The following is a 22,574-nucleotide window of genomic DNA, read 5'->3' on the forward strand; positions in this document are numbered from 1 at the left end:
ACATAAAAGCTTTTCATACAAACATTACAACAACTTGCCAATTTCTATAGAATTTTTATTGAACTGGTGATTTCATAAGTAGGTCAATATGTAGAGAATTGATACTCTGGAAATATTCAGTCTTCTATTCAACTTTGCATTTCTTTAATTAATTTCTTCGGTGTAATATAGCATATAGACTTGTTAAAATGTACCAAATGTTCAAGTGGGAATTAGGTACTTTAATATTTGCAAGTTATGTCTCTAGTTAAATAATTTTTTAAAAATATGATTTCTATGTCTGGCTAAGAAAAGAGTCCAAATTCGGTAAAGTTTTGTTGTTTTGCTGTTGATATTTGTTTGGTTTTGGTTTGTGTATTTGTTTGTTTTATTTTAAGTATCTGAGACTAAAATAAGAAGTTCAGTAATCCTTCTTCAGCTAGCTGGAGGATCCTTTAGTATATGAATAGTATGTGAGCCATTGCCTCTTAACTATTAGGGAATGTGAAACAGGCTGATATGATAATCAAAATGCAAGACGAGAATCAGATGTATGAGAAATATCCACATGGATGAAGTATCTTAATTAGCTTCTCTTGCTATGATAGCCATGACCAAAAGAAGCTAAGGGAGGAAAGATTCCCTTGGCTCTCACAGCTGGATCCCAATCCATCACTTCAGGAAGGGACTGAAGCACAGGCCACAGAGAAATACTGCTTATGGGTTGATTCTCCATGGCTTGTTCAATCCACTTCTTCATACAACCCAGGACCACCTGCCCAAGGGCGGCACCATCCACAGAAGCTGGGCCCTCCTACATCAGTCATTAATCAAGAAAAACAAGCTTGCCTACAGGTCAGTTTGATTGAGATATTTTTCTCAACTGAGGTTCCTCTTCCCATATGTGCTGGTTTGAACAGACATGCCCTCCCATAGGCTCATATATTTGAATAGTTGGTCACTGGAGAGTGACACTACTTCACAGAGATTAAGAGGTGTGGCCTTATACCTGGGGATCCATCCCATAATCAGCCTCCAAATGCTGACACCATTGCATACACTAGCAAGAATTTGCTGAAAGGACCCAGATATAGCTGTCTCTTGTGAGACTATGCTGGGGCCTAGCAAACACAGAAGTGGATGCTCACAATCAGCTATTGGATGGATCACAGGGCCCCCAATGGAGGAGCTAGAGAAAGTACCCAAGGAGCTAAAGGGATCTGCAACCCTATAGGTGGAACAACATTATGAACTAACCAGTACCCTGGAGCTCATGCCTCTAGCTGCATATGTATCAGAAGATGGCCTAATCGGCTATCATTGGAAAGAGAGGCCCATTGGTCTTGCAAACTTTATATGTCTCAGTACAGGGTAACTCCAGGGCCAAGAAGTGGGAGTGGGTGGGTAGGGGAGTGGGTGGGGAGGGTATGGGGGACTTTTGGAATAGCATTGGAAATGTAAATGAAGAAAATACCTAATAAAAAAAAAGAGGTGTGGCCTTGTTGAACTAGGGATGACCCTGGAGAAAGTGTGTCAGCATTGATGGGCTTTGAGTTTCAAATGCTAAAGCCAGGCAGTGTCTCTCTCTTCCTGATACCTGCAGATCCAGATGCAGAACTCTCAGCTCCTTCCCCAACAGCATGTCTGCCAGTATGCTGCCATGTTCTCTGACATGCTAATAATGGGCTAAACCCAAATTGTAAGCAAGTGCCAATTAAATGTTTGGTTTGGTTTTGGTCGTGGTGTCCCTTCACAGCAATAGAACAGTGACTAAGATACCATCTGACTCAATCTTGTATCATGCTAACAACAACAACAAAAAAACAAACCACTAACTAGCACATAGATAATACCAGGAACTCTTATAAGACAAAAACAAAACAAAAACAAACACACAAAAGCCCTCACTTCCCAAATTCTTTCTTGTATTGCAATTTATGAAACATTTTCAGAAATATATTAATACAAATTATACAAATGATAACCTCATAAAATAGTCGAGGTAGCATATTAATATCACAAGACTATATTTGGAAACTATATTTAAACAAACTATTTGAGAACTGAACTGTGATCTCTATGGGTGTTAACCACATTCTTCTGACTATTATTGCTAAGTGGTGCTCACAACATTCCTTGCATAAATCAAACCTGACAGAGAAGTTAGTTAGTCATTCGCTTCTACCATAAAGCTCGTGTGGCACCTGAAGTTATGAAGCGCAAAGTAGAAATACATACATCACGTCTAAAATACCAAGTTCTGACTACACCTCCTGTATAGAGCAGATTCATTCATTATTGATACAAAATTGCTGCAGCAATTCATGCTTTAGATGAGATGAATGCAGTGTATTTGGAGAACATCCATTTCCTTCTGAGGTATTTTAAACATGATCCATCTGCCGTTCCCGTTTTGTACTTTTGATGGGAGCTAGTTAATCTCAACACAATGAGGAGCTTTGCTGCTGTTTTGGGGTTTTTTGTTGTTGTTGCTGTTGTTGTTGTTGTTTTTTCATGTTCCTTTGCTCTTCTGACCTGAATAACATGAAGAAGCTAAGTATATCACTTGGCTTGTCTGACTTAGCCCCAATGCTGTTGAAACCAGCTTAATTATCAGTTATCTCGTCATCTCCCTGTCACTCTCAGGTCACAATTCACACAGTTGTTGGTGTTACTGCTCATTTGTTTCTTTTCTGAGCTTTGCAGACCTCTTGGGGGCTGAACAAAGCTAATTGTCTGATCTGCTTATTGAAATTGTCAATCACAAGAGATCACAAGAGATCGACAACTGGTCAGAATGTAGACGATAAATGACTCTGTTCACCCAGCCTCAAAAGATACATTTAAAATGTAACCCCTGTATACCTAATAATCAGGAAATGTTAACAAAGTGCAGGCAGAAAGATTGTAAGAGCCAAATGATTGGGATGCCTACTGCTAGACAGTGTCTCCTAGATGTGACAGGGAGGCGACAACCCATGAAATCTGAACAGTATACTCACCTAAACAAGACCTGCTCAGTGATATCACTGATTGAAAAATCAGTGTGGAATGGGAGAATCTCACAAGATCTTACCCCTGGGTGGAGAACAACAGATAACCAGTGGCTTCTGGGGAAGGGAGGATCGGTTTCCTCAAGGGACAAACCCCCAACAGGTTGTTCAACCGCATGTGTTCAGCCCTAAACATATGTGTAAATGAACAACAAGAGGTGGGTTCAGCAGTGTGTGTGTGTGTGTGTGTGTGTGTGTGTGTGTGTGTGTAAAACAATAGCAATTTTAAAAGCTCATGAATTTGAGAAGGAATTGAAGGCAGGACATGGGAAGAGTTTGAATGGGGAGAAGGCAAGATAAAAATGCTGTCAATACAGTTCTCACATATGAAACCCTTATAATTAATTTTTAAACCTACAAAAGAAAAGCAAAGCAAGTAGCCTCTCAAAGTTTCCGACAACAAGAGTTTCTAATAAAGCCTTCAGGGTTTTGTTGTCATTGTTGGTTTTGACGTAGAACACTCTATGAAGGGGACACAGGCAGCTTTTCCCAGAACGACTGTTAACATTATTTGCAGATTTCTGGATGGAATCCCATTGTTCTGTGTTGCAATGACCAAAGCTCACTTGAAACCCACAGTCCTTGAGGTCATGGGACATGCTGTTGCCCCTGTGACTGGAGTCTTGCTGACATTTTAAATCGTGAGTACTTCTGGGATCGACACAATACCAATTTTCCTTAGAAAACAAATTCATTGGTTCCGTCTGGACTTACCCCCCTGCAGTCTTTGCTGAGTTGTCTCTCCTCTACTGCCCAGTACTGACCAGAGACACAAAGGTAGAAAATGTATTTTAAAATAATCCCATAGATCCCAGCTACCATACAAACCGTATTTGAAGAAATAGAATGTATTTGAAGAAAATAACATTTAAAATCCACTCTTGAAACCATGGCATAGGACTTAACGTTAAACTAGGAGGTTTTTTTTTCCTTCTAAATCTTAGCCTTTCAAATTTGATTTATGTAGCTGCTGGTTGAAGAAGCTCTTTTTAAATAATTGCCAGGAGAACAAAATAGGAATCAAAGTGTCAAATTCCCTAACATTATTTTGTAGGTAGCCTTAAATACTTCTTTAATACCTGTGAGAAATCAAATATTGGTAATCTGTTTCTGTCCGTTTCTCTCTTCTCAGATAGCTAATGGCATACATTATACTTGCCTGGCTCTGTGTACCTTTCATTTCATGCAAAGCCTTTAATCCTTCCCTTTTTAGATAAAATGCCACAACTGCAGTGCAGTAGGTTAAGATTGATTGACAAGTGCATATGATTATGGCTTCAATAGTGGAGTATGTTTTACAGTTGGAAAAAAAGACAGAGAGAAAACCACAACCTTGAAAATAAAGAAGTTGTGCCCTTTCCCCAGGATGAAAGAATCCTATCAAATTGATTCATTTCTTTGCTGGAATGAAAGGAAAGATTTCCGGTAACAAAGAACACCACCCAAAAGGCCACTGGAGGCCGTCTGTCCTCTCTTGCTAGGGCTCTGCCAATAAGGAAATCAAAGGAGATAAAAGGAGGCCTTCAGGAGTTTGTCCCCTTTGACCCCGTTTCCCACTCCGAGTTCATGCACAGTTGGGAGCAGAGAGAGCTAACAGCTGAGAAATGGAACATTCAAGAATACAAATCTGCAAAATGCACAGATGCCTGAGAATAAAAAGCAAGAGAACTGTAAGTTAAAACCTGCATCCTCAACTTCACCCAGACTTAGATCTCAGCATAATCGACCACAGTTCATGTTATGTCCCCCTGGTGTTAGCATTTGATTCAGTCAGTGAATAACAAAACATCCTAAATGTTGGGTTTTGTGTAAAACTGGAAGGTAGCACACCACTTGGAGACCTCTGGCTCAGTCAGCAAGCGGCGAAAGAGTGGTTTCAAGAGGGCGATGTGAGGAAAGCCTTTGTGGATAGACATGTTAGTAGGCAAGCATGTCTTGTTTTCAATTATTGAGACATTAGAATATTTACCATAAAATAGGCATTGTTGTAAGTTTGAGGGGGAAATGTCAATTAATGACCCATCACTGGCTTTGTAGAATTAATATGTTAGTGATAGTAACCATTGTGTTGTTACTTTTTTCATTTTTTTGACTTTGTTTTTTGGTGGTGGTGTTTGTTTGGGCTTTGGGGGTTGTTTACTTATTGTTTTTGTTTATTTTCCAGTTTGACAGAAGCCAAAAGCCATTGAGGAAGTGGGACCTTCACTTGTGAAAATACTTCCATCAGATTAGCTTGTAGGCAAGTCTATAGGACATTTTCTTGGTCAACAATCCCAGCTCACTGTAGGAACTGCTGCCCTGCATAAGAAGGTGGTCCTGGGGTATATAAGAAAGCAGATTCAATGAGTCATGGGGAGCAAGCCTATAAGCAATGTTCTTCTATGGCTTCTACATCAGTTACTGTGTTGAGTTCTTGAGCTGACTTTTCCTTCAAGGTGGACTATATAATGCAGGAGGAGAGAAACCCTTTCCTCCACAACTTGCTTTTGGTCATGGTTTTGTCACAGCAATAGAAAGCAAATGAGAATGGGTATATACTATGCTAATAAATGCATACTGTGTTAGTGGCGAGTGCTTTACTGTAGATAACTATCCTGCGAAGAGGATAGAGACTCCAAAAGGAAGGTGCAGTACCAGATAAGGGGTCATGAAAGAAACCTATAAAAAGATGAGATGCGAACAGATAAGGAATGGCAGGTGTAATGTGGCTTCCCCAGAATAAACTGTGGATATCAGAGGACATTCAAAGTCTCCAGGGTTAGGCCTTATTTGATATATTCTAAGAAGCAAAATGGAAAGATTAAATAGAATGTAAACTCTAGAAATGACAACTGTGAGGCTGAAGCAGGACAGTGGCGACAGTGAGGAGGAGCCCAGCTGAGGGATGTGTAGGAGAACCAGCATTGAGAACAGTGCCATGGAGAGAATGCTATGCACTGTGGTTCACATTTAAGAGGCTTCAGAGCAGGGCAGACTATTTTTAAACGATCTCTAGGGAAACTGAAGTAGAGCCTGGTCACAGGGAAGGAGGGTGTGTAAGTTTGAAAGGAAGAGTACAGTCATCAATCTAAAGATGTCCACAGTTTGAATAGGTTCCTGGTGTAAGGTTAGGCATGGGCCAGTTTTGTAGGAAACCTTGGAAGTTTGCTCAAGGCACCTGAGACGAAGTTCTCAGCACAAAGGCGACTTATTTCTCCCAAAGTGGCAGAGGGCAGGGAACAGGAACAAAGGCAGGAGATAGAGAAGGAGGAATTGGCCAGATAAGGAAATAGACCTTGGTGGCTAGCTTTAGCAATGCAATCTAATGGTTTTTAGCAATGTGTGGGAGGGGGTGGGAAGCAGTTTGGGGAGAAGGCAAGGTCTGCCAGAGCCATACTTGCCATGCTAGGGCTTCCTAGAGTGAGTCCCTTCCATTCTGAGGCTATATATTCTTCTCATGACAAGGAAAAATATGCAGCGGAATTCTTTGAGACCCAGTTTAATGATGTCTTACAAGGAGAAAAATTCTTCTGCACACATTCATCTCAGTCTGCAGTTCAGGGCCTTGCACACGTGCTCATAATGAATGTCAGATGAACCGGGAGAGTTAAGTCAGAGAGCAGAGACAACAGGAGATGAAACTGCAGACTCTGAGGATGTCAAGTAAACAGCTGCTAATGCTGAGGTTTCGTTTAAAAGGCAAAGAAGCCTTTTCCTGCTTCTCAGTGAGGTGAGTTCCCTGGGACATGAAAAAGCTGCCTTGTATCAAGACATTGTACCACCAACATTGGCAGTTCACAATATTTCCACTGAGAGAGAATAATTCTCTTTGTCTTCAGAAAAAAGAAAAATCAGGCTCTTTTAGTCTTTTACATCTTTTCCTCAAAGGTATAACGAATTAGATGCCTATTAAATTGATTCTGTTCTTAAAATCCAGAGCCAGAGACAGCAAGCTCCACTCTGCCTTTCCTCCTAGTTACTCTAAGCCTCCTCTTTAATATAAACATCCAATGTATTTCCAGCACATCTCCCAACACCCCCTATTCTCCCCTTTTAACCCCCTCCCTCCATTCCCATTAGTTCTCTTTACCTCAGTTACTCTTCTATCTTAATGCCATCCACACAGATAGGACACTATGTATTTATTACATGTATAGGAATATTTGACTTTCTGGTGCTGACTTAATTCATCTAATATGACTATCTCCCTTTGCTTGCACTTGACATAACTTCATTCCTTATGATTGAGAAAACATTCACAGTGTAGGTGGCCCATGTTTTTGTTACTCATTCGTCTCTCTGAGGGAACCTACACTGGTTCCTCTAATGTAGCTGTTGTGAGCGGTGTTGCAATAAACGTGAATGTGCTGCTGCAGATACTGTCATGTATACAAGGGATTGATTGACAGTAAAGAAATGAGTACTTAGAGATCTGCTTTGACTCAGACCCACGTGTACCATTTAAATTAAGGACAATAAAGCTTGCACATCATCTAATCAGGGAATAATTGTTGATGAGCAAAACACAACTCTCACATAAAGCATCCGAACAAGGAAATAAGAGATAGTTCTTTCTGGAGCCATTTTAAATGACCATGGTCCCAAAAATACAGATTTAGGTTACCCCAATTTTTATGTTCCAACTTAGAAGCAGCTTAATGGAGTTTTATAGTTGTGCAGAAATACATATTCATAAATCTAGGCAAGTTTACAATATATTGGTAAGTACATCAGAGAGGCAGTTACGGCTGGATGGGAGAAGTCTCTCTATTGGCCTCAGATGCTATTTGATGCATGTTCTTGTGCTTACGGTGTTGGGAACTACCGGTCTGCTGAGATTTCAAAAGTCTTTTGTATATCAGTCACAAGATGTTAGTTCTAACGCAGAGGTGAGTAAAGCTAGCCCAAGATAAGATAATCAACCCCTGGACCTACGACAACCCAACCTTCCAACATCACCAAAGTTTTAATTAGTCCATTTGCAATCATAGCTTCTATCCAAGAATTCTTATTTACACGAATATGAAACTCTCCTGTTGTCATTGTCATGTCTCTTGACAGTAAAAACTGGTGGTTTGACCCAGACCCAGACATACCACTTACATTAAAGATGATAAAGCATGTGTATCATCTGCATCATAGGTGTTGCTACACTGTGAGCAAGCCAGTACCTGAAATGATAAGGGCAGCCAGGATAGCTCAGCTCGGCTTGTTGGTGCAAACTCATCTTGGGGCTGACTTTCTTCTTTTGTTGTGGTCAGAAACTCTTCAGTGAAGAGGTTTACAATACTTTTTCAGGAGTTTCTACTTTAGTCTGAGGAGTGCTGCGTTGACTGCATCTGATTCTCCAGTGGCTTCAGTTCAAAACATTACATCTGTCAAAGCAGTGGGATAAGGGCCATCACAGTTCGATCCTCTTATTCCAAAGGAAATTACTTGACTGTTGACATTTTTAGCAACTAATAATGGACTCCTGACTTCCTGCAACATAGTGGTTCTATGCTCCGAGAGCTCAGTAGACCTCTCTAGAGCTGCTCGAGAGCTCAGCAGACTGATTTGATTGACCTCCTATGAGGCTTCAGTGATTTGACTGAAAATGGCCTCAGTAGACTCATAGTGGGTGGCATTATTGGTCTTGTGGGCCTTGTTAGAGTAAGAGTGTCACCGAGGGTAGGCTTTGAAGTTTTAGATGCTCATGCCAGGCCCAGTGTCACTCTCTCTTCCTGATGCCTGCTGATTCCAATCTAGAACTCTCTCCTCCTTCTCCAGTACCATGTCTACCTGCATGCTGCCATATTGCCCACTATGGTGATAATGGACCTGTAAGTCAGCTCCAATTGAATGTATTCTTTTATAAAAGTACCTGTGATCATGGTCTCTTCACAGAAATAGAAACCATAGCTAAGTCAAAGACTATACTTCACATCTGTATTCAGTGCATTACCACCTAGTACTGCCCCCAGAGCCTTTTTATCACTTTTAATAATGAGCTAAAATCTCACTAAGCCACCCAGGCAGGCTCTGTAATTGTCATCCTCCTACCTCAGCCTCCTGAGGAGCTGGGTTTACAGCTTGCACCAAGAGCCCCCGCTAGTTTGGCGCTTTCTGGGCCCTTCAGAGCTTAAGGTCTGACTGTGGCATGGTTGTTTAAACTAAAGGGTCTACACTCCACAGGAAGACCAACAGAGTCAACTAACCTGGACCCTTGAGACTCTCAGAATCTGAACCATCAACTAAAGAACACACGTGGGCTGAACATAGGTTCCCCTGTACATATGTAGCATATGTGCAGCTTGACCTTCATGTGGGTCCTGAACAAATGTAGCGGAGCGGGGGCTATCCCCAAAGCTGTTGCCTGTATATGAGATATGTTCTTCTAGCTGGGCTGCCCTGTCTGGCCTCAATGGGAGATGAAGTACCTAGCCTTGCAGAGACTTGAAGTACCAGGGTGGGAGAGATACGATGTGTGTGTGTGTGTGGTGGCGGGGGTACCAACACGGAGGAAAAGGAGAGAGGGTATAGGGGAAGGATTGTGGGAGGGGATGATGTGAGGAGGGGGCAGCGAATAGGATGGAAAGTGGATGCCCTGTCCTGGAGGATTTGTCCTCCTGTGTCTCACATGTTCTGGGAGTGAAGTTTTGGAGGATCCTCAGATGTGATTTTTGTAAAGAGCCTCCACCTGAGCCTACAAACCAGTTATCAGCACTGATTCACTATGTTTCAGCCTCAAGGTAATCAATACCTTTGTGGGAATGGACAAAGCACATTTCTAACAGTTGTCTGTGTTTCAATACGACTAAATATGGTCATTTATATTTACATATCGATACCCAAGTCCGTAGAGAGTATTTCATAAAATTATATCTATAGATATGTGTTGCTTCATATACTTACACATTGTGTGATTGAAATCCAGATGATCTGTCCTATTTTTACTGAACTTTTCTTAGAAAAAGTATCTATGCACTAAGCATGCACTGGACCCTGAACTAAATGTTCTTATAAACTGTATGAAAGTACTAAGTATATATTTATAGTAGATAGCCAATAATAATGAATATTAATCAAAGCTTGGTGGCAATTTAGGCAATTCTTATCTTTTATAATATTCCCCACCCTGAAATAAGTGTTTTTAAATAATTAATTTTATTTTAATTAATGCATATAACTCTTTTAATAAATTTAATTTAACTGCCTATTTAAGATTTCATTTAAAGTGCCACTCTCTAATACATACAGCCTGGCCATACAAATGTTCTTAACGTCAGAGATGATTTACACTCTAAAATCCTCAGGGAAAAAATAGATAGAAAGTAAAATGGATCAGCACACCTTGAGTAGCTAAACCATTATTTACTGACTAGGTTAAGTACACGAGAGAGAGGGATATTGTCAAAACGCTCGCCGCTGCGATAAAATTAAATCACGTCAGCAGTTTCTGCAGCCAACCAAAGAAATATGTAATATGTAGAGAACTGTACATCATTTTAAAGGGAAAAAAAATCACCTGCTTAGCTCGACAGCCTACCTTTATCTGGTGATTAAATTCTAAGGATATAAGATCCTGAGCTTCCATAAAAATATAAAGTGTATCCATAGCCTGGATTTTATTAATCTCTTGATTTTGACCGTCTTGGTTTTATTCTTGGAATAAACCAGGAAGTCTATTTGCGCTTGCCTTCCAAGGCATAATTACTATGATTTAAAAGTTGCGGTAACTTATGAGCTGTAAAACTAGTAAATTATATCCAGCCTGTAAGTAGAACTAATTATAAAGCTGTTGCTTGATTAAGGTGTTTATACTAAAGAGTATTAAAGGGATTAGTCCAAAGCTTTACATCCTGCAGCACAGAATTAATATGCGGGATTTAAACACTCAAATTAATTCAGGTACAGCAAACAATTATATGAAATAGGAACACTCGACCCAGCTAATGACCACAGTAGCCCGCCAAGCTAATTTATAATCATGTACTTATTGACCCCTCTGCATGTTCACAAAGGACTGTTCTCTGGCTAATCCCTGCCTGCAAGCCACTGTCTGAGTTGTGGGAGACAAGCGTGAAGCACACACCCTCTGCCTTTCTCAAGCCACTGACTGTTCTGTCAGTGAAATCCCTCATCTTGCAAGTAGATACCCAGGAATGATAATCATCACCAAGAAAAGGCCTTTCCTAAGAACTTGCCAAGAACAGTCCTCCTTTCTTCAATAGTCTCCTTGCACTCTGAACTTGATCTTTTGGGAGCTTATCAGCTAATTGGAATAAATAAATTAGAAACAGAAACACTAGGTTCAAGTAACAGCCTGGCAAGTGTAGGGCTTCAGGTTCTTGGGTCTAAAAGTGATGTATGCCATACATACATCTGCCTAGCCCCTTTTGCCAAAATTTTGTGATATAAACTCAGTTCAGACCACCAGCAATCCACTCATTCATGATATTCACTGAACAGCCATTAAGTTTGTTTCTTGCCCAGTGTAGAACATTTGAAAAAGGAAATTGACAATGTGTTCTTGTTCCAATGAGCCAATATACACACAGTTAATAGGAAGAAAAAGTAAGCACACTTTTAGTGATGTAGGGACTTGAAGACCCTCAGGCATAACAGAGGCGCAAAGAATTTGGTAAGTCATAGTAAGATAACCCTATAGATAATGCGGATACAATAGAGGAAGCAGTAGACCTAAAGGTCAGACGCCCAGAGTTGATTGTCTTACTATATCTGTAAATTAAAATTTTCCTTCTAGATAGCTAAGGTCCATTGCTTAAGAAATGTTTATAGAGATCTCCCTTCCTTCCTTCCTTCCTTCCTTCCTTCCTTCCTTCCTTCCTTCCTTCCTTCCTTCTTTCTTTCTTTCTTTCTTTCTTTCTTTCTTTCTTTCTTTCTTTCTTTCTTTTTTCTTTCAATTTTTCATTCTTTTCTTTTTTCTTTCTCTTCCTTCCTTTCTTACTCTTTTTTTTCTCCCTTTAATTTCTTCCAAGATAGGATTTCTCTGTGTAGTCCTGGCTTCCCTGGAACTTGGTTTGTAGACCAGGCTGGCCTGAAGTTCAGAGAACAACCTGCCTTCCCTCCTTTGAATGATGAGTTTGAAGGCATGAACCACCATGCCCTGCCCAGGATCTAACAATTTTCTGTCTGTGTCTGTCTATCTCTCTTCCCCCTTTCCCACACCCCCCGCCTTTCTCCTTTCTCCTGTTTTATGTATCCCAGGCTGTTGGCTTTGAACTCTTAGTCTCCCATCTTGGTCTTTTGAGTGCTGGGATGATTGGCATGTACTGACATTTCCAACTTTATTTCTTAAACTAAAGAATTTATTCATTCACTGCTTCCATTCATTTATAGTATCATTGGCAATATAGACTTCTCTTTGGGGAGATAATACCACAGCAAGCATGAATGAAACATTTCTCTTCTGACAATGGCAATTATAATAATTACTTTATCTTTATCCAATAGGAAGCTTGTTTCACTGTTGTTTATTTGTTTGTTCTTTGTTTTAGTGTTTTCATGAGCAGTGGAAAGTTCTATATGATGGAGCACTTTAAAACAGCAACACAAGGGCACTGAGAATAAAGTCCTAAGAGAAGGAGTCTCAGTCCAGGCTCTAGACACCGAGCCTTGGATGTGGTCCTTCAGCTGCTAATATGCTGGCTAGAATATTGGAAAATACTAGAGTATTGCCAGACCAGAAAACTGACTCCAGCTCCCCAAGGGACAGTTCCAACCATTACGGTCAAACGAATGCAGATTGATGTGTCAGACCCTTGGATTACCAGAGACTCTCCAAGAAGTTGAGACATCTGGCTCTCTTCTTTATTCATTCCCTGACATCGCCCCTGGAAATATTAGAATCTAAGGGAAACTAAATATGCCTACATCTAACTTATCTCCCCAATTAGGACTTACTTAAACTACTATTAAAACCCAAAACTATAGTTTATATGTACGAACTGTCCAATAATCCAGTGTTAGCTGAGTAGATAAATTTGTGGTTCGTTTTTATCTCAGTATGTGAATTGGCAATCGGAGGTGACACTTCGGCAGTAACAGACTTCACATAATTCCCTTCAGTGTTTGAATGCTGTTCTATAGGAACCATTTTCAAATTATGCTATCTTCAGAGATGACCAGAATGGAGAGTCACTTGGCATCTCATCTCGTAGGGAAAGCTCCTCTGAACCAGCCCTTCAGCAAAGCGCACCATGTCAGTCATGCAGAAACTGGGCTGTATGATCAACACGCAGCCCCTGTGCAAAAACACTGTTTCTGAGTGATACGGAAACAAGAATTTGAATATTTGATATACCAAGGGTTTTTAAGGAGCAGGAAAAGCGAATCATGGATCTGCACTGTCAGTAAATGTAGAGCTGGAATCTCTCAGGAGCTGAAAGCGGTAGGTGTTTCAGAGGAGACACTGGGAGTCCTGAAAGCTGGCAGAAGGCCTGTAGCAGAGTCAGTTACTAAATAATTACTCATTTCTAATGGAAACAGTGATGATAATCAGTTGGAGAAAAGTAGGTGCAATCTCAGGTTCTGACTGAGTGAAGGAAACTCTGACATGAGGACTCAGGCCTTGGAGAAAATCTGTAAGGATACCCAGGTATTCAACAAGAGTGCGGGGAAGTGGGTGGGGCACGTACCAAGGGCAGCAGGGAAAACTAGAGTCACAAGAAGTCCAGTGTCTGCATATAAGGAGCTTTGAAGTGTAAATATTCACATGGAAACTGTTCCACAGCCCCATGGGCCTTGTGTTGTCTATGTCACCCTAGGTCAGCAACACAAGTAGGACATTCAGATGTCCCAAGTTGCTTCCTGCAGCCTGGCAGCAGCTATTCTGGAAGAAGAGTGTGTATGCATGAACAAGCAGCATCCAAAACATACAGAACCCAGAGCACATAAGCCTGTAAAGGCTCTACGAAGGACTCCTTAAAAGGTAGGTAAGGCACTGTCAGTCCTAATTCAGAAGCTCTATTTAAAAAAGGGGGGAGGAAGAGAGCAAAGATAGAAAAACTTACTATATAGTAAAACTAGAAAAGAGTTTGCTCACCTCAACTACATTTCATAAGACTCCATTCTATCCAGCTATCCTATAGCCTGTCTATCTTTAACCCTCTCAAAAGTCAACAAAGTTGAAAGCATCATTTCCACTGTAAGATGACCCCACCACCACCTCTGACTTAGATAAAGCACACACCTTCTAAATGGTTGGTTTAAAAGGCCAAATTCAACTCTGTCTGTCTCTACATTCCATTTCTGGAAACATTAAGCCATTCTGAGGTAGTTTTCTGTAAACATTAATATTATTTAATATGATGTTATTCTATTATTGTATATTTGCTAAGCTAACATAAAATATTTTCTTTCTAAATGTATGTATTTGTGTTTAAAGACTACAGAGAAGAAAGTCGCAAAGGGATCAAAACTGTAATTTAATTTACTATAATGTCTGGTGAATCCAGTGTTTAAGATGTGTTACAATGTGGGAAAGCATAGCTGTTCCCCAAGAGACCCAAGAACTGTCAAACTAGCAACTGGATAAGATGCTATTAGCATTTTCCCAAAACTGTGAACTCTGAACCCTAGACTTTCAATATAACTAAAACAGAGAGATTCTTATGTCAAATAATTTTGGTAAAGCTGCCTATTACTTCTCAGGGCTTTCAGCATCTTCATTCAACTCTCCAGCTTTTGTAAAAGTGATTTACTAACAGTTTTTGAAAATTTTATGAAGCATTTATTAGTGTTCCATGAAATCTTAGTGGCTCATGAAATGTCCTTTAAAAAGCACTAAAAGTGCTGTATACACATGGATTTGAGAGTGTTACAAGAAAGAAATCATGGTAACTGTGGTGGTTTGAATAGGTTTGACCCCCATAGATTCATGTGTTTCAATCCTTGCCCATAGGAAATGGCACTATTTAGAAGTGTGGTCTTATTGAAGGAGGTGTGGCTTTCTTGAAGGAAGTGTGTCACTTTGTAGGTGGCCTTTGAGGTCTCCTATGCTCAGGCTGCATCCAGTGCCAAAGAGAGTCTCCTCCTGGGCTGCCTTTGGATCAAGATGTAGAATTCTCGGTTCCTCCACCATGCTGTCATGCTTTCTGCCATGATGATAATGAACTAAACCTCTGAAACTGTAAGCCAGCCTCAATTAAATGCTTGCCTTTACAAGAGTTGCCTTGATCTTGGTGTCTCTCACAGCAATGGAAACCCAAACTAAGAGAGTAACTATAGAAGGAAACCAGGATATGGAAGGGGTAGAAAGAGCAGAGATGAAGCAGCAATCTCTGCTCATTCTCCCGAAGACACTGAACAGACAGAGGGATGGCAGTGGGGAAATGCAGTCCTAACCACACAGCTATAATCTAGGCAGAAGCCTTATTGTTCACATGTTTACTTAGCAAATGATTCAATGTAGAAACCAAGGGCAGGAAAATACATATCACTTATGTAGAGATAGAGCCAAATACATTTAAGGCCCATGGCGTTAGAAAAGTTTAAACTCAGCACAGGGTAGAGACCACTGAGTAAACCATAGCTCTGCCATTCACAGGAATGTCACAGGCTGACCTATTTATTTCTTCTTGTGCATGTCAGAATGGTGCATCCTTATTCTACTTCCAGGGGCAATGAATGCCTGGCAAAGGGGATCTGAAAATGAGCAAGTGATTCCTAAAAGAAATAGACATTCTTGGCACATTCTACAAAAAAAATTTTTCCTAACAATGTTTCCTTACATTAATGAACAAAAATGGCTAACATTCAATGGATAGTGAAATTCACCCAACACTTTCCATCAGTTCAATTATACAGTATGTGGAAGGTGGAAATTGGACGGGGCTCTCTGAGTGCTTGTGTCTCATTTAGTTGGTATGTTGTAGGATAAATGTTCTTGCTTGTCCAGAAAAGTCCCTGTTAATCTGGCTGAGTCAGACAGACCCTGACTAAAGAGTCAATGTTTGTGAGATAGGAAGGACCATGAATTAAAGTAACACATCTATGTGAATGTTAATGAACTTGAAGGTCAAAGTGCAGGCAAGAGCTTTTGGGAGAAGATAAACTAAGTTACCAAGTATAGTGACATTTGTATGTGAACCAGTGAAATATATCCTATGGTCCAGAAACCTAAGCAGTAACGCCAGGTTATATAGCCCTATTGAAAGAAACACACCCATCCTGAAATAGGCCGAGAACCCCAATTTAGCAATTACAATACAAGAAAATTCAGGCTTTTCTTTTTGTCTCCAAATACGGCTTCAAACAAGAGCTCTGTGTGACATATACCCAGCAATGTTGCTTTAAAAATGATATACTCTCTATATGTATGTGTTGTGTGTTTGTGTGTATGTGGGGGGAGGGGTGCTGTTCACAGAAGCCAGAGGGCATCATTGGATCTCTTGGAGCTGGAATTACAGGTCTATGTGAGTTTCTCAATGTGGGTGCTGGGGTCTGAACTCTGGTTCTTAGATAAAGCAGTCAGTGCTCTTAGCAGTGAGCCATCTCTCCAGCCCCAGGGTTGCTTCCGGTATATTTTTTTCTTATATTTTTCTTGTACTTTCTTTTTTGTTTTTGTTTTGTTTTGTTTTGTTTTTGTTAGTTTGTTTGCAATGATAGACCTCTCCCCACCTTGAGTCATAACTGTACCCTCATCCTGACAGATGGTGTTTGTGTACAAGAGCATGTTCAGGAGCTAAGCAATTGACATCTAGCTTTGAATTCACTTCTGTGATCTCAGTGCAAGCTGATTTAGAAATTACGGTGAAGGGACTGGAGCACAGCTGGTAGAGCACTCTCTTAGTATGCATTGAATCCCTGGCTCAGGTCCCTGGTGCCGTGGAAAACCTGAGTGGATATGGATATCTCTTAATTGTAGGCCTGGAAGTTAGGGCCCATTACATGTTGTACCCGAAGCAAAGCAATTCTTGTAGATGACTGTGTGCATTCTCCTTTAAGTGTGGTCATTTTAGCCTCTGTTTTTGGTAGCTTTGTTTAATATTCATAATGTGCCTTTATAATGTCCACTTTGTTCATTAGCATTTCATTTTTATCATCTCTTCACTTGTGTAGAATGAATAATACTGTGAGATTAAAAACAATGTTGCTTTGCATTAACTTTAATGTGTCCGTGCACACACACACACACACACACACACACACACACACATATGTATACATATGCACAGACATACAATTGGGAAGTTTGTAAAACAGGATGTAGTCAAGTCACAGTTGGTCAAAACATTCAAAATGAGATGCTTAGATAGAATAAGTATGGAAAATGTTGATGGAACGCAGAGATAAATGTACATGGATCATTTCCAGGCCAAGAAAATGTCACTTGAAAAGATTCCAAAAGAAAAGGAAAACAGCAAACATTGTGACCTCTTGGATTTCACTCCTGTAAAGTTCCAGCCTCAGTTTGTGCTAAAGTTCCATCATTAAAGGGCCTGAACCATGAGCCCTGATAGTTTTTATACATTCAACTCTCACTGTTGAAAAAAAGTACACTTCTGTCTTAAAAGTATCGGGTTAAATCATGCCACACATAATAGATCGTGCATAATGAAATGAACACTGTGGAATGTTTTATTCTAGCCATCTGTCAACAGTTTCCCATAGACTATAGGATTTTTTTCCAATGTTAAGATGAAAATGGGAAAGCTTCATAAAGTAGTTAAGATTTTAAAGAATTTTATTTAGCTAGTAACTACACAGAACAGATGCAATTATGAAGCTTAAGTAAAAGTGATGTTTTCTGTGAGTTATACTTCAATGGAATGACTATTTCTTGTGTAAGTAAACTACATAATTAAATGGTGCACACATCATTCAAATTGTGGCTTTATGTGAATTCCCTTTCTTGTGTTAAAATATGCCAGGAAGTGTGTGTGTGTGTGTGTGTGTGTGTGTGTGTGTATGTGTGTGTTGAAGCATTGCTTTTTATAATTTATCATCAAGCAGCAGACCTTTTAAATGAAAGCTGTAATGGCATAAAGTATTTCTAAGAGAGAGGAAAGAACCAAAGAGATGAGAAACAGTAACAAAGAGAATAAACCATGAAGAGAGAATTTAAGAAATGAGATGACATAATGTACAGATTTATTTATTTCCACCCAAAGACAGTATCCAAGACTCCTTATTGTAGCATTTAGCTACACTGTTTTGGCTCCCAGCAGGTAGCACAGGCATTATCTGGATTCAAGAATGAAACACACACACACACACACACACACACCAGTTAATTTTTAAATGCCTTGGCTAGCTCAAAGGCTGGGCACTTCTAATCCTCCCCACAGCTAGCACACACACATTTCCCTCCTGTAATCCTGGCTTACCGCCCTCTAATTCTATATTTTATCTTTGTTGCAGTGGGCCCTTCTGGGAGGCTCCCTAGTCTTTGCTGCCCAGGATGCTTCTGGACAGCCCTTCCGAGGGCGACATCCTACTTACCTACATTTCGGATGATTTTCCATCTGCAGCTCTAAGTCTGATCCATGTCCCTCTGAATCATCATGATTCTCCCTTTTCCTTTCTCCCAGTTCTTAGCCCGTGGACTCTAAAAGTCCTGCCCTTCTCTCTCTGCCCAGTCATTAGCCATTGGTTCTTTATTGATTGATCCAAAACCAATTAAGGACAAGGACCTTTAGCATTTGGACATGAGGTTTCTTGGTTAACTCAAAGCATTAGAACCAGTCCCCAAGACAATACTCATGTTCGTTAGTGGCTAACTCCAGGTTCCAGTAGAGTAGATTCCTATGAATAGATGAGAAGCCGTGGTCCGCAAAGGTTGCCTCCATAGACCCATCACCCAGCCTAAGAGTAATACAGGTACCAGAGACTGAGGGCACATGCTTAGATATTCAGACTTGTCAACTCTAATAATCTACACTCTATGAAGGGCCAAATCCACCTGTCCCCATGTGCTGGGATACCGGCTTTACAGAGGCTACCTTCTGATGAATTGTTTACTCTCAAAGAGTATGTTCATCTTCGTTACTTCAGTTCCCTGCAAAGAAGAAAAATACCCCAGTCTAAACAGATAATTTAAACAATACCATGCAAAAACAACTCCTTTCTGCTACAACATTTTTTATAAACGATTCTAAGTAGCTTGGATCAAAAAGCCATCTTTTATGATATGCATCTCACCCTCATGCGCCCCTTCCTATATGTTGTATAACTATACAAGAATGAATGACTGTCCCAGCACCCTCTGGTGAGGAAGAGACCCTCCTGTGCATAGAGGATTTTTATAGTGTTCCAGAGCTCTAATGAGCTCTGTGACATTGGCCATCCTTGGCTGCTAATTACCCTGCTGGCATTTAAACTCAGTATGTTTCTTATAGGGCTCTGTCTTCACCACTTTCTTCTGTGTCCCCTTTCCCCACTCTCTCCCCCTTCCTTCCTTCCTTCCTTCCTTCCTTCCTTCCTTCCTTCCTTCCTTCCTTTCTGACACACCCTACATTCTGCATGACATCCTTGATCTTAGTTCACACAGGTGCCAAGACTCCCACTGAGGTCATAATGGAGGAGTCCATTCAAACTGCACTTTCAGAATAATTCCCATCTCATCTCATAGGGAGAGATTTTTTTTTGGCATTCTGGACTACAAAGTACTTAAGGCTTTATTTGGAGTAAATAGAATACAGAGGAACAACGTGAAGATAGCAACGCAACATTGCTATCTTAGGTTTTCTACTGCTGTGATAAAACACTGATCAGAAGCAACTTCTGGAAGGAGGCAAGGTTTTAGCTCATTTTAAACTTCCGAGTCACACTCCATGACTGAGGGAAACCAGGGCAGGAACTCAAGGCAGGAACCTAGAGTCAGAACTTGAAGCAGAAGCCATGGAGGAATGCTGCTTGTTGTCTTACTCCCCGTGACTTTCTCAGTCTTCTTCTTCTTTCTTTTTTTTATAATTTATTTTTTTTATTAGGTATTTTCCTCGTTTACATTTTCAATGCTATCCCAAAAGTCCCCCATACCCACCCTCCCAATCCCCTACCCACCCACTCCCCCTTTTTGGCCCTGGGGTTCCCCTGTACTGGGGCATATAAAGTTTGCAAGTCCAATGGGCCTCTCTTTGCAGTGATGGCCGACTAGGCCATCTTTTGATACATATGCAGCTAGAGACAAGAGCTCCGGGGTACTGGTTAGTTCATATTGTTGTTCCACCTATAGGGTTGCAGTTCCCTTTAGCTCCTTGGGTAATTTCTCTAGCTCCTCCATTGGGGGCCGTGTGATCCATCCAATAGCTGACTGTGATCATCCACTTCTGTGTTTGCTAGGCCCCGGTATAGTCTCACAGGAGACAGCTATATCTGGGTCCTTTCAGCAAAATCTTGCTAGTGTATGCAAGTGGGCTAGGTCCTCACACATCAATCAATAAAATGCAATAATGTAAATAACATAAAGGGGTGTGACAAATATGCCCTGTCTCCATATGTGAACTCCAAACAAGTTTATGTTCTTTCTCCCTTAGTTAGAAGTTCTTCTGTGAAGTATTTAGTAAACAGTTATTGGATGGTATCATTGCTAACTCTTTTCACAGGGTAGACTCTGAAACAAGTGCCCTCCATTCTGAGCTCATTCTGAGCAAAAATTTCTTCCCACATAGGGTTTGCTGTCAGAAATATGTTGAAATTTGAGAAAAGGGCTCTAGGACTGAGCTTCTCAAGAAAGCCTTCCCTGACCGCATCCTTAGTATATGGAAGCTGCAAATGAGATATGAGGTAAAACTGAGACACTCAATCAGACTCGGCATGTTTCATTAAAACAAAATGATTCTTCTGTCATCTCTTCCACATGGTGAAGTGACAAGAGCTGATTTCAGGATTCATTTTTACTTAATAAAAGCAGGGCAAGTTCACTTCAGGACAAGGAGAGAGAGAGAGAGAGAGAGAGAGAGAGAGAGAGAGAGAGAGAGAGAGAGAGAGAGAGAGAGAGAGAGAGAGAGAGAGAGAGAGAGAGAGAGAGAGTTGGCATGAATGGGGCAGCACAGGATGGGGCCTGGAAATAGCACTGATAAGGACTTACAGGTGTACAGTCTTCCCATTCCCGAGGTCTGAGAGAAGGACAAGCTCACAGCAGGAGCTCATCAAAGTCTATGTCTGCTGGGAATCTCATGCAAAATTGAGTAGCTCTCCCATTTTGTGTATACTAGTAGCTGCTCTCTTCCCTGAGATTGGCTAATTTACTTCTATTTGAGATCTTCCGAGGTCTGTACTGACAGCCAGTGCAGCCAGAGAGGGACTTGTAGACAGCACACATCTGCAGATGGCGGCTATTCAGCTGCCAATGATTATTTCCTGACTCCAGCTCCACGTGTTCCTGCAATTAGGCCACGTCCTGGGGGTGAAGATTCAGCATTGTTAAAGGTTTGACCGCTATGGCTTTATCTTCCAGGTCACACGGGGAATTTGGAGAGCATGGTGCTTGAAAGGCCCATCCAGGAGTCAATCTGCTTCATAAACAAGTTGTCAGGGGGGCTTCTCTGAAGTCACACAATAGACGCAAAGAACCAAAGCCTCTTATGCCTAATCCTGATTATCTTGGGTGACCCGTGGCTCCCTGCAGATGCTTCTGTACGGACAGTGTATGGAACAGACATCACACCCAGGCTGACCTCGAATTCTTGCCATCTGCTTCTTTGAGCACGCGGTGCTGGTCTTTCTCCACGAGATGAAAACGAAAACTGGTGCCATGTTCTTCAGTATCACGTTACACTGCCCTGCTTCTGTGTTCATCAGGCTTGGTTCTAAGACTCAGGAATGATCTGAATGATGTCCCTTTCAGGGAATTATTTCCTGGAGGGGATTTTCGACAATATCAGAGTTCCTCTAAGGATCGATAAAGATTGCTGAGCAAATGTTTCTGTGCTTTGAGTCGAGCATCAGTTATCCTATTTAGCTATTGTATCCAAGTCTACCAAGGCTGCTGACTATCTGTCCAAAGGAAAACTGTGACCTTGCTACATCATCTAAAGGAGGACATTTTTATTATATCAGGTGTACTATGTATTACCAATACAGAAGTTTCCATCAAATAATGCCATCCTTCAAAAATCATTGTTTTGTCCCTGGGATAAGTACAGAGATCATTAATATGTTCTATATTAAATGCAGAATAAGTTCTCCTTATGAGAAAATTGAAGAACAATATTTATTTTTGGTCAAACCTAGATCTAAACCATGGGAATTTTTATATTTAATTCTGTTATTAATTTTAGCTGGTAAATTGGGATATGAGCTATTTTAGTGATGTTTTAAAATCATTATTTTATTCTGTTACTTGGGAAAGCAGCTAATTATTATTAAATATTAAAAGGCTTTGGTCTTTGATTTTTTTTCCTGAAACAAATTTTATAGAGTTCAAAAGCAGTAACAGTTATATGACTGTTAAAGTCAAAGGCAAAAATGTGAGACATTCCAAACTAAGAAAGTGTCTAGATGAACAGTGGTATACAATAGACCCAGAAATATAAGTCGTTGTTGAAGTGTGTGATCTCAGATAGCCAGTTTACATAAAATGGCGAGAGCCCAAAGGAAAAGAATTCCAGCCTCTTC

The 22,574-nt window shown here is 40.6% G+C and overlaps 2 long non-coding RNA genes across 2 annotated transcripts; both read left to right on the forward strand.

Annotated features, from left to right (window-relative positions):
* Positions 1-3,631: 3,631 nt before the first annotated feature.
* LOC115029875 lies at positions 3,632-5,272 on the forward strand. Its single transcript, XR_003835461.1, has 3 exons — positions 3,632-3,673; positions 4,398-4,702; positions 5,197-5,272. It is a non-coding gene; the product is annotated as an uncharacterized LOC115029875 (long non-coding RNA).
* Positions 5,273-6,402: 1,130 nt separating this feature from the next.
* LOC115029876 lies at positions 6,403-22,329 on the forward strand. The gene is made up of 3 exons (XR_003835462.1): positions 6,403-6,741; positions 13,781-13,944; positions 21,415-22,329. It is a non-coding gene; the product is annotated as an uncharacterized LOC115029876 (long non-coding RNA).
* Positions 22,330-22,574: the final 245 nt, after the last annotated feature.

Source organism: Mus caroli, chromosome 18 (assembly GCF_900094665.2).
Source record: "Mus caroli chromosome 18, CAROLI_EIJ_v1.1, whole genome shotgun sequence".
Lineage (NCBI taxonomy): Eukaryota > Metazoa > Chordata > Mammalia > Rodentia > Muridae > Mus > Mus caroli.